The sequence below is a fragment of the Callorhinchus milii genome, unplaced genomic scaffold (assembly GCF_018977255.1).
Source record: "Callorhinchus milii isolate IMCB2004 unplaced genomic scaffold, IMCB_Cmil_1.0 Scaffold27, whole genome shotgun sequence".
In the NCBI taxonomy this organism is placed as follows: Eukaryota; Metazoa; Chordata; class Chondrichthyes; order Chimaeriformes; family Callorhinchidae; genus Callorhinchus; species Callorhinchus milii.
Genome location: NW_024704768.1, coordinates 3,348,390 through 3,359,921, shown reverse-complemented (window position 1 = coordinate 3,359,921; position 11,532 = coordinate 3,348,390).

The following is an 11,532-nucleotide window of genomic DNA, read 5'->3' as shown; positions in this document are numbered from 1 at the left end:
CTCTGCTCCCACTCTCCCCTGCTCCCTCACAGGGTGGGGAGAGAGGGGAGAGAGGAGAGGGGGGGGGGTGGGGGGGGAAGAGGGGACCCAGTTCCTCAGCTGCCAGGAACCCACCTACGCCCCCAACCCCCCCACCCCAAGCAAAGGCCATCTGTCAGACCAGCTCATCTCCAGGTCTTCAACCCTTCAGGGAGGAGGAGGAGGGTAGGGGGGAGGGGGAGTGGGGGAGTGGGGTGGGGTCAGCAGCGTGTAAACCAGGGCAGAACTCGTTTAGGATCTTAAACCATGGAGAAGGACAAAGATTTTTGTTTGGGATGGGATCAGCCATCACACGTTTCATTGTAAAGCTGTGGTGGGCTTTTTTGTTATTGCTAAATTTCCCTGACAATGCAGCCCCCCCCCCGTCCACCCCCCACCCCCCCACCCCTCTCCCGCCATTGTCTGTGCTCTGTTCAGGCTGACGTTAAAGATCTTGCGGCGCGGCTGGGAAAAGAGAAGGGAGTTTCCTCAAATAATCCCACCGATATATTGGTCATTCACTTCATGCCTACTTGTCTTTCAGATGTCTCCCTCCCTCCCTCCCTCTCTCCCTCCCTCCCTCCCTCCCTCGCTGCTTGCTTTCTTTCTTTTTCTCTCTCTCGCTTTCCTTCTCTCTTTTCCCTCCTTCGTTCCTTCTCTCTCCTTATCTTTTCCCTCTCTGTCTATCTGTCTCGCTCTTTCGTTCCTTCTCTCTCTTTTTTTTCCTTCCTTCCTTCCTTCCTTCCTTCCTTCCTTCCTTCCTTCCTTTTCTCTCTCTCTCTCTATCCTTCTTCGTTCTCTCTTTCTTTTCTCCTTCTCCTCTTTCAGACCAGAGCCTAACGCAATTTGCTCCTCGAGCCTTCAGACTGAGTTCGTGTCCTGGCCACCAAGGGGCAGTCTACCCAAGGACTCTTCCGTTGGCTTCCCTTCCGCTCGACAAGAGAGTTGGTTTGGCTGCCAATTAGCGCCACAGGATCTTTAACATCCACTTGAACAGACAGCTGGGACCTCGGTTTCACGTCTCATCCAAAGCATCTGTCAAACTGGTGGACGTTAAACATCTCGTGGCACGATTCCAACAAGAAACCGGCAATCCCTCAAATAAAATTGATCCCGCCCTTCATTGCTGCTGCCGGGCGCAAAATTGGCAAAACACACAGTCACTACACTTCCTCCCGGGAGATTCTGGGGTGTCGCTGAACAGGCGCTGTATCAAATGCGAGGATTGTCATTGCGATATTACATTATTATTATTATTATTATTGTCGAATAATTGACGTTTATTGAATGCTATCGCGGACTCCGCGTCAACCACCGTTTCTGGCGAAGCGTCCCACGTCCTCATCGCCAGATAGGTTCGCTCGGACGAGACGGGGTCCCCGCCTGCCTGCTCCGGACGTCAAAAGGTCCCACGGCGCAACTCGCTGTCTCCGATGGCGGGACTCGCCGCGCGCGGAGTGGAGTGGAGTGACCGTGTTGTTTTGTGGGCGGCGCAAGCACTTCCCGGAGGATTGAGTCGGACGGACCTCGGGGATGAAAGGCGTCGGGAAATTCCAAGCTCCCGGCTGCTGATTTATGGTCAAGAATGATTAACCCGGGACCAGGCCAGGCTGCAGATCTGAGCTGCTGCTCACTGTTTAGTCCACAGGAACCTGCTCGACCAGTGTTCCCCCCCTCCCCTCTCCTGCTCAGTGAGGGCGATGGGGAGGGGGTGGGGGGAAGAGATACCCCATTATGAGATGAGATGGGTCGGGGGCGGTGGTTGGGGGGGGGATTGGGAGAGCAGAGGGAGGGGAGGGGGAGCGTGGGGGCAGAAGACCGAACGTGATGAGGCTTCAAAGACTGTCTCAGGTTGGACTGAACACTACAGGTGATGAGTGGGGGGTTGGTGGGGTTGGTGGGGGTGGTGGGGGTGGGGGGAGGGGGTGAGAGACAGAGAGAGCGCTCAACCGGCATCAGGTAAGGAAATCCGGCCTCGGGTTTTCGCTCGGATCTCAATCGACGTAGCATAGAAATGAGGCCATTTTTCCCCCGTTGCCGCGGTAACGGGGCCTCTTGCTTTCGCTGGGTTGTCGTGGCGACGGCCCGGCCCCTCCTCGAGGCGGCCCAATCGGGCTGACGGTCTTGAATAACACGGACTTTTGCTTATCGAGGCTGTTTTTTTGGGGTGGGGGGGTGGGGGGTGGGGGAGGGGAGATTTCCCACCTCGCTCGCTCGTTCTCTCTCTCCCTCCCCTCCCCCAGATCTTCGACTGGGCTCTTTCTGGCATCTTTCCCCCTCCAACCCCAACCCCCTCAACCGCACCCCTCCAACCACCACCCCCCCCCCCCCCGAAGCCAGGATCGGGATGTCCTCCCGGCGCGAAAGGCGCTGTGCGTTAGACGTAAAATTCTCAACGTCTCTTCCCTGGCATCGAATTAATCGGAGGCCGAGTTCACCCGCGGGGACAAGCCCCCCCCCCCACCCCAAAAAAAAAAACCCCTGTGAAGTGCCGCGACCACCACAACAACAACAGCTCGCATTTTAACACAGAGCTCCTTCGAGCCGGACGGCGTCTCGGAACACTCAACGCCCTTTGAGACGTCCTCTGCGCCCGGTGGGGCAAGGCGAGGGCGCCCACTCCGCTCGGCTTCGGGTAGCCGCGCTGGGCTGTTGGGCTAACCCCTGCCCCTCGGAACCCGCTCGACGCTCCAGTCATTAAAGAAATAAAGGACCAGTTTCGAGGCCTTACTGATGTGGAGAGAGAGCGAGAGAGAGAGGGCTCACCCCCCACCCTCTTCTCCTGACCCGACTCAGATGAAGCACCTGGTTGGTGTCCCGAGGAACTGAGAGCTGACAGGTTTCGTCTCGTTGATAAAACCTTTATGATTTATTGCTTTGAGACGTTTCCTGAATACATATGAGTTGTGACGAACAGGACCTCTACGACCTCTCTCTCTCTCTCTCTCTCTCTCCCCCTTTTCTCTCTCTCTCCCTTGCTCTCTTCGGGCAGATGTGGCCCTTCAGCCCAAGGCCAATGAGTGTGATCAGGTCAACATCCCTCCACCAAGACTGGCACCCCCACCCCCCCACCCACCCCACCCACTCACGCAATCCTCCGCCCTCCCACCCCCACACCCACCCATCAAGACCATGGGGGCATCCGGTGTGTAACATGGTGGGTCACTGCCTTTTTCTCTTTAACGCATAAATACCGGGTGACCAAAAAAGTCTTGACGACTCACCCAATTATCTGAGAAAAATATATATCATCATTTCTTCTTTGAGGGCTGATTAGACATTGTAATGGTATCACGATTTTTTGCTCACATCGTACAGCGACAGCTCGGGGATAACTCAGCTTTGTGTGTGTGACGGAAAGGCGGGGGGAGAGCAGGATAGGGGGTGGGGTCGGGGGGGGGGTGGGCGTAACGGGGGTGGTGGTGGGGGGGAAACTAAAATTTCAAGCCCAAATTTGTTTGCCTTTGTCTGTGGTTTAGTGGGTAAGACGGAAGAGGACATCGGTAACCAATTGATATGAGCTCCAGGGAATGTAGAGAGGATCACCGGTGATGTGCGACCGCATTGGAGACGCGTAACCTGAACAAGAACAACAACAAATTACATTTATAGAGCAATGGGTCTTTATCCTGACTGTCCAGCGTCCAGTGACTGGATTCCTCTCCGATTTGCTGACCCCCCCCCCACCCAACTCCGCCACCTCCGCTCGGCCAGCTCCGGCCTTCCTGTTCGTCCCTCACCCCCTCGGCTCCACCATCGGTGGCCGTGCCTTCACCCACTATGCCCCGAAACTCTTGTCAATCACTCCCTCAATCCCTTGGCCTTGCTCCCTCCCTCCCTCCCTCCCACCTTCAAATCCAGCCCCTTTTGAATCATGCTAACGGTCTCCTCGCCTCTCCCCCTGGCTCGGGGTCAGACTCCACCACAGTCAAGCCCTCCGGGAAGCTATATAAATGCAAGTTGTTGTTGACGAGTTGGAAGGGCAGACCAGTCAATGTCCCCATTGGCAGGGAATCCTCCAAAGCCCTAACGGGTAGGGTGGTCCTGGCTGGACAGCGGAAGTGGGGGTGGGGGGAAAGCTTGCCAGTGATTGCAAAGGAATTGCGTTCCCTGCGTCCTGGCCAGGCAAATCGCCCAGTCACTTTATGACTATTTGTGTAACTCTTCTGTGCCTGAACTGGTTGCTACGTTTACCTACAAAATAGGCACCGGGGGTTTTGGAGTGGAGTGGAGGGGGGAAGAGTTGGAGGGGTGAGGGAATGTGGTGGGGGGGGGTTAAAAGGGTCGCTTTAGACTCGGGGAATATGTCGTCGCCCTAAAATTGTCGCCGGTTTCAGCGAAATCCGTCTTTGATATTGCTTTTAAAGGGAGAGAGTTCCGTGCAGTGGGAAGTGGGGGCTACAGCCCTAAACCCTGTCGGAGTCAAGTCATTTATCTTCCGGCGTTTCATTTGAAAATCTACGTATGTGAGGGAGGGAGAGAGTGAGAGAAAGAGAAAGAAAGAGAGAGAGAGAGAGAGAGAGAGAAATAGGGTCAGTGATGCTCGGGTTGTCATTGTGGAGGAGGTGAAAGGTTGTCCGCCTTTCTTAAGGGTTGGTTTTGTCTGTGGGGAAGGGAGGAGGGGAGTGGGGGGCGGTGGGGGGGGTGGGAGAGGAGGGGGCTAATGTGGGCCGTACCGGGCTGGACTATTGATGTGGTCTGGAGCAGAGCGGCGATTATTATTTAAAAAGAAAGATACAAAACTCTGCGGTTGACCCTCTCTGACCCGCACCTCCTCAACAAAAGGCATCATTCATGCGTTTGTCAGGAGGTTCTGCTCACAGGGGCAGAATGGGGGTGTCGCCACACAGGGTCACTGGCGAAGCCCCCCCCCACCGCCCGCCCACCTCCCAAAGGGGGGGACGTCTCACCCCCACCCATCACCCCCCCCCCCCTCCACCACCCCAAACCAACCAAGCCCGCTCCCGGGCTTCTTCTATATCTCCATCCCTTTCCCGCACCCCACCACCTCCCACCCCCACCACCTCCCACCCTCCCCCCAGGGAAAGGGATGCAGGAGGCAGATTAATTAAGGAAAAGAAAGATAGGGTGAGAGAGCGATAGAGTAATAGAGAGAGAGAGAGTAGAGCGAGAGAGGTGGGGGGAAGGGAGGAAGGGAGAGAGAGAGAGAGAGCGAGAGACATGGAAATTGCACCTCTAGTCCTCTCCAATATATATCGAGAGGGTTGTCGTGGCAACCACTTTGATGTGACGTGGTCAGCAAAGATGAATAGGGAAAGAGAGAGCGAGAGAGAGAGGGGAGAGAGAGGGGGAGAGGGAGAGGGGGAGAGAGAGAGAGAGAGAGAGAGGGAGATCAGAAATAGGCAATGACCATCGTAGGCAGTGGTGGGTAACTGGATCCATCCTCTCCCACAGACTTAAACCTCCTTTCCCTTCTCTTATGGCGGAGGGTGGGGGGGGGGAAGTGAGTCTTAAGAAGGGGGAGCGCGAGAGAAAGAGAGAGAGAGAGAGAGAGCGAGAGAGGGAGAGAGAGGGCAAGGTTGGCGAGGCAGTCCCCTTCCTTAAAACCCAGTTCCCCCCCACACCCCCCATCGCACAAAAAAAAGCTGCTCTTCACAGATTAAAGCAAGGGGTTGTGAGCGAGCGGGGGGTGGGGTGGGGTGGGGTGGGGGGGGGGTGGGGGGCGGCTGGGAGGAGATCAGGCATTTTCTTGCCAAATGGGGAATTAGTAACCGTGAGTTGTTTTTTTTTCCACAAAAAGAAGGAAAAGAGGCGGAAAAAAAATGCCACTTATTTCCGTCAGAGACACGACAGAGAGAGAGAGAGAGAGGGAGACAGACAGACAGACAGACAGACAGAGAGAGAGAGACAGAGAGAGAGGTTGAGTTCAGAAGTTCACAGACTGAGTGCTCCTCTTCGGGGGTAAGTCTTTTTCTTGACAAGATGTTTATTCTCTTACGTCTGCAAAAAAAGATATCCGTAAATTGAACCTCGAACGTCGCGCGACCGAGCCATCGCCTAAACCTGTCTTGCGTCTTGGATTTTTTCGTGCCTTGAATTCTCAACCCTCCCACCCTCCCGCCATCCATCCATTCATCCCTCCATTTCCCCCCCCCCCCTCCCCTCCCTCCCACTCCCTCGCCCGCCCCGCGATCGTTCTCGCATCTTCATTGTATCATTGTTTCGCCCACGAAATACACAGTCAATTCACTTTACGCCGTATCTCGTGAAGCGCTTTGAGACGTCTCGAAGACTTGATGAGGCGCTGGGTCAAGGATTATTATTATTATTATTATTATTATTATTATTATTATTATCTCTGTCTGTTTCTTTTCCCCACAGTTGATACCTTCTCCTTTCTCTATTCTCGCCAGGCCCACACCTCGGCTTGTGATTAGGACGTGCGTGTGGATGGTTTGGAGTCAAAGCCTCCGAATAACTGCCTTCACGGTGGGTACATTTCACAATTTTATCCCCTGGTGAAAGAGTCATATATATAATAATCCCGGCATTTGACACAGCGCCTTATCACGTCTTCGAGACGTCTCAAAGCGCTTCACGGGATACGCTGTAAAGTGAACTGACTGTGTGTTTTGTGGGTGAAACGCGGCAGCCAATTGCGCACAGCAGCGTCCCCCACAAACAGCCGTGGAGTATATGTTATATATATATATATATAATGTATGTATGGGCATGTTTCCAGGCATTATTATGGTGCGCTTTGAGAATTAATAATCCTTGTATTTGATGCATCGCCTATTCATGTCAAGAGGTTGTCTCAAAGCGATCCACAGGATTTACTGTGAAGTGTTTTGTAGGTGATTGCGGCAGACAATTTGCAGCAATGTCACCGCAAAGTTTTAATAATATAATAACAATAATAATAATAATCCTCGCATTTGATACAGCGCCTTGTCACGCTCCTTCTCTTCTGAGTTTTTATAATTAGTGATATTAAAGTAAAATGTTAGTTAAAACTCCAAAACTCAACAACTGTCCTATAACTCCACTCCCATCTCCTTTATGCCCCAAATGTGATTTTTTTTACTCAATCATTTCTCCATACTTTGACTAACTCAACTCCTAATTGACTAAGAGAATGACCTCCTTCAATCAATCCTTCATAAAACCCATTAACTCACAAAATCTCACAAAAAAGCCGTAAACCCAAAGCACTCAAACCAACATTTTTACACCTTAAGAGAGATAAACAGATTGATATCTCAATCGAACAAATTTAACAGACTATCTGGCTCTGAACACCTACCCCTCTCCACGAACCCGAATAGTCACCCCATTTCGATTCACTTTTCATATAGTTGCTGCCAACAACACTCGGACACCTGTGCCACGAAATTTCACCCGGTCTTAGCCTATGAGAGCTGTGTCAACCTATTTCCGAATACTTGTTCGTCCCTTATGCTTGATTTATTCAGTCTCTCACCCGCCCAGAGAACGTCTCAAAGCGCTTCACGGGATTTTACTGTAAAGTGTAGTGACTGGGTGTTTTGTAGGCAATTGAGTGGGTGTCCAGGCTATAACTGCCTTCAATTTGGGGCCTAATGGGTGGTTTGTTTGGCCTCAAAAGGCCAAAGCATCTGTAGGCACAGCCGTTGTTCGACTGAGACGTTGAGCCTCACTCCCCGCGTATGCCCTGTTCAGGTGGACCTTAAAGATCTCCCTCAGCGCTACTCGAAAAGAGAGTTTCTCCCTCCCTCTCTCTTGTCCAACCCCTCACCTCAAACCCTCCCCCCAAAAAAAACCCTGGACCCCCCTGGATAAAATTTGTTACTCACTTCATGGCTGTTCGTGGGATATTGCTTGTGTGCAAATTGGTTTAACCCCATCCGCTTACAAAATACACAGTCACTCCACTTTATAGTAAATCCTTTGAAGTGCTTTGAGATGCCTCGAGGTGATAAGGCATTGCGTCAAACGTAAGGATTACTATCACGACTCTACACGCCTCCCACTTACCTATTCTTCTAAGTCCCAGCTATTAACACACCTAAATCCAATATTGATATGGAACTTTCCGTAGCAAATCTCACTCACGGACTGTAGTTGGGACGAGGAAAGATAACACACAGAGCGTGAGAGGCCACGACAGCCAGAGCAGCCATCAGGAAAGTTAGCTCACGCAGAATAATGACGAAATAACCCCCAATTTTTATACGTCTTCTGGATGAGACGTTAAACCCAGGTCCCGTCTGCCGGTTCAGGTGGATGTTAGATATCTCAGGGCGCTCTTTGAAAAGAGAAGGGAGTTCCTCTCTCTCCCGGTGTCCTGGCCAACAATCCCCCAAATAAAATCGGTTACTCACTCCATGGATGTTTGTGGGACATTCCTGTGGGACATTGCCCGCAAATTCAGTCAGTCCATTACACAGCGCTTTGAGATGTCCTTTCGATGGGACAAAGTATGGTAACAAATGCAACCATTATTATTATTATTATTATTATTATTATTATTATTCAGCTCCTGTAACATTGAAATACTCCACAGGAAATTCTCTTCGACTGTGCCTTCAGCTCCCCTCTCGACTCTCTACCCCCTCCTCGCTCCCTCCCTTCCCTCCCCTCACCCTGACCATTTCCCCCCCACTGCTCGGGCCCCGTCCCAACTGCCCAGCGCCTTGGGACGTCCTCTCGACGTGAAAGGCGCTCTATAAATGCAATCATGTTGTTGTTGTTGGTGTTGCTACCATGTTCAGCGAATTTCACACGCAAACACACAGCAACGTCCCACAAACAGCCACAAAGTAAACGATCGATGCCACACCAATGGGGTTGTGGAAATCTGGAACTCTCTCCCCCAAAAGCTGTGGTTGTTGGGTCAATTGGAATTTTTGTGACAGACACCAACAGCTATTTGTTAGGTCAGGGGCTCAAGGGATATGGAGCCAATGGCGGGTAAATGGAGCTGAGGTACAGATCAGTCATGGATCCAATAGAATAGTGGACCAGGCTCGAGGGGCTGAATGGCTGACTCTTGTGATTCTTGTTCCTGTGCAGGATGAACATCTCAAAGCGAGACTGTGGATCGTAGGAGGTAAGGAGGAAGCTGTCAAATACAAGCAAGGCCAAAGAGATAAGTTTCGAGCGGGGTTTTCAAGGCCACGAGGGACGATGGGATTTTGAGAGAGTTCCAGAGCGTGGGGTGGGGGAGGCAGTGCAGAGCAGTCAGCCGGGTGGGCGTCTGATACTTGCAGAAACCCATCCCCACTCTTAAGAGCATCCAATCTAGACTGAGCGTTCCATTGCAACCCACCGTTTCGCCCACATGACCGGTCGATTCGCTCTACAGGGAAGTGAGGCGCTTTGAGACGTCTCGAAGACGTGACAAGGCGCTATATTAAATTCGAGGAGGATTATGATCCATTTTATTACACAAGGAAATTGCATGTGTCTGGAATGCAATGCATGCACACTTTCTCTCTCTCTCTCCTCTCTCTCTCTCTCTCCCTGGAGGGATGCCCCCTGCTGACCTAATTCCGAGAAGTATTAGGTCCAGGGTGGCAAGAGCCAAGAGTCCGAAACGCTGATTGTCCAGTGCCTTGGGCACCTTGGGACGTCCTCTTGATGTGAAAGGGCTATACAAATGGAATTTTGCTGTTGTGTTGTTGAGGGGAGGGGGTGGTGGGTGGGGGGCGGGGGTGGGGGAGCCTAGAGTGTTGGGGTTTAACCAGCTAACCCCACACGGCTTGCCATTGACATTGCTGTCTGGGAAGCTTTCCCGCTGCTTGTCCAGCTAGGACCACATCCCCCCCCCCCCCCCGTTAGTTTCCCCGCACAGACACCGTGGATTGATTTTGAAGGGATTATTACCCCCATAAAAGCGATCGGCCAATCGACTGACGACCGGGTTCCTATCTACTGCTGGGTAACCAGAGGCGCGTGCGCGCGCGTGCGTGTGTGGAGTAAGGAAACTTGCCCAATGTTTCGCCCCCTGCCCTGCCCTGCCCGCCCCTGGAATCAAACCCAGGTCCTCTCGCTTGCGAGGCGAGAGTGCTCTAACCACTGAGCTACAGGAACCCCCTCACCCCCAATTTTCAGCAAAAGCCTAGAGAACATCAGGAGAGACAGAGGTGAGGCGAGCGACAATGAGTGGTGAGATCCTGGGCATTGCTAAACCTCACAGCCGGAGCCAAGCTCTCTAAAGCGAGGGCTGCTTTGTCAGGTTATGGCAATTTCTAAGCCTTGAATTGGCGACAGATTTCTCTGAACCTTTCTCTCCTTTGTCAGGGTCTCAAGACCCTTAATCCCCCTGGTCTGAATCAGCCGAGGGTGTGTCAATCAAAACTCGCAGAGCCTTTTGAAATGGAAAGGATGGAGATGGTGGGAGTTTGGTGGGGTGTGTGGGGGGGGGGGGCGGAGGGGGAGGGGAGACATATCTGCTAAAAGCAGACACACGCACACACACTCAACAGCTCAAGAGACGCAGATTGTGTAGACAGGGAGAGAGTTAGGATAAAGGTGGCAGAGGCAGGTGAGGGAAGCCGACTGAATTGAAAGAGAACGAGAGCAGTGAAAGAGGCACAGAGACAAAATTCACGCATCTGAAAGATCATTAACCCTTCGCGGTGGCCTTTGAATCCTCCGAATCGAACCGGTCACTCGCTCTTTGTGTCTGCCACGTTTGCTTGCGAAACATTCAGTCGCTCCAATTCGCAGTAAATCCTGCGAAGCGCTTTGAGACGTCCTTCCGAGGTGATAGAGGCGCCAATTTGTATCTGATTTGATCGTTGGCCAAGACACCAGGAGCGAGAAAGTCCCTTCTCTTTTTGGGTAGCGTCGTGGGATGTTCAATGTCCTCCTGAACAGGTACAGATGGGACCTCAGTTTAACCTCTCATCCGAAAGACGGCACCGCCAACAATGCAGCCCCCTGGTTCCCCCTTTCCCCCAACCACCCCCCACACCCCAGCGCTATACTGGAGCGTGAGCCTAGACCGTGAGCTCAAACTCCTGACATGGAGCGATCTGACCCCACGGTAATCAAAAGGTGAAAGCTGGGGATCGGAGAACCACATTCTGGGACTCTATCCCTCAATCCCTCAGCCTCACACCCCCCTCTCTTGCCTCCTTCAAACCCCGTCTTAAGACCTTCCACTTTGACCACGCCTTCGGCCCCCCTCCTGCCCTCCCCCCACCCCTACCCTCCAACCCCTCTGACCCCCAACTCGGGACCCCAAAAAACCCTGACTGTCCAGCGCCCTGGGACATCTTTTCGACGTGACAGACACTCGCTTATACATGTGTGATTTATTGTTATTGTTGTTGTTTAACGCCGTGTGTCCGGTGAAGCACTTTCGAGACGTTTGAATGATGTGACAACGCGCTGTAGGTATCAAATGAATGGGTTACTATAAACACCCAGGGGACAAGCACCCAATTGTTATCTAACGACCGAATACTGAGCAACGCCACGTGCCAGACAACAGCAATAAGAGGCACTAGCGCTCGCTAATCTGGACCATCTGGCAGTAGAGTGTTGATCGGACATTTGGGTCCG